Here is a 1,380-nt window from a genome sequence, read left to right on the forward strand (position 1 = left end):
TTATCTCCAAAGCACCCCAAATCCCCAGCATAGAGCAAAAATCCAGAACAACATCAACACAGATTCGTAAAGCAAGTTAAATATAACATTATAATCGGTAAATATACATAAGATTCAAGTAAATATACAAACAAAACCCAACCAAAGAGAAATACACAAAGAAGAAGAGAAATGAACCGAAAATCTCCCGGTTTGTCAGCTCCGTTCGATGCTCAATCCACCCCCGATCATCCGTATGCAACCTCCGAAGTTGTTTTCTAAGCTAATTTTGATCTAAGAATGAAGTTGATGGTGTTGGGACTCAAAAATACCCAACCCATAACCTAAAAATGTGATTTTTCCCCTTTTTAACAAGTCTGAAAATCCGCAGGTCCGCTGAGCGGAACAGAGTCCGCTTAGCGGAGTCTGCTAAAAATCAGATTTTGTTTTCGCCATAACTCGAGAACCGTAACTCCGAATTGCGTCCGGTTCGAAGCGTTGGAAAGCTTATTCAATGCTCTATCCAATAATGAATGAATGGAAACCAAAATGATGATTTTGGTCATCCTTATTTTGAGTCTTTGGAAGTCCGCTTGATGGTGGCTAAGCGGGCTTTCACCAAAATTGGGAAATCGAAGCCGTGCCTTTGACACTTTATTCCTCAAGGCTCCAATAAGCATCAATACCTATAAAAACAAAGGAAAAACTATCAAATGGTATAAAAGTATATGAAAATACAACTATTCACAAAGTATACGTATTTATACACAAAACGAGGAATTATTCAAACGGTATTAACAAAAGTATCTATAAGTGCCACTATTTACATACACAAAACATCGACATTTTGGCACTTATCAAACTCTCCCCAACTTGAAACTTTGTTTGTCCTCAAACAATGTCAAATAAATCAAAGAATCAAAAGTAATAAACCAAAGAATTGTGAATCAAAAAGTTTTGAAAACCAAAAACAAATGTATGGCTCAATACAAAAACGTATAAACAAAGTCAATACTTACCACTATCCTACAACGAAAACATATGAACGAAACGAATCCTAAGTACAAAAATCATGCAAAACATTCTAAAACAATACATGCTACTCATGAATCACACCTAGCAAAAATTTCATCAATGGATGAAGAACACACAAAGGTGAAGGACTTTTAACACTCATCCAACAATCTTGCAAACAAAAGATTAAATTATGCATTCATCCAAAAATCACATTGAAGATATTAAAGCAAGAATCACAAGGACTTTTCAAGGTTGTAATGTGGCTTGGTTAACAAACAAGGGATATGTCCTAAGGCTAATCGAAACAAAAACTTGCCTAAACCTAAGGGAGTGATCAATCGACCAAAGTCCTAAGCAACAAAATCTCGATTAAACTTCTTCCTT

This window comes from Vicia villosa, unplaced genomic scaffold (genome assembly GCF_029867415.1).
Source record: "Vicia villosa cultivar HV-30 ecotype Madison, WI unplaced genomic scaffold, Vvil1.0 ctg.000306F_1_1, whole genome shotgun sequence".
NCBI lineage: Eukaryota > Viridiplantae > Streptophyta > Magnoliopsida > Fabales > Fabaceae > Vicia > Vicia villosa.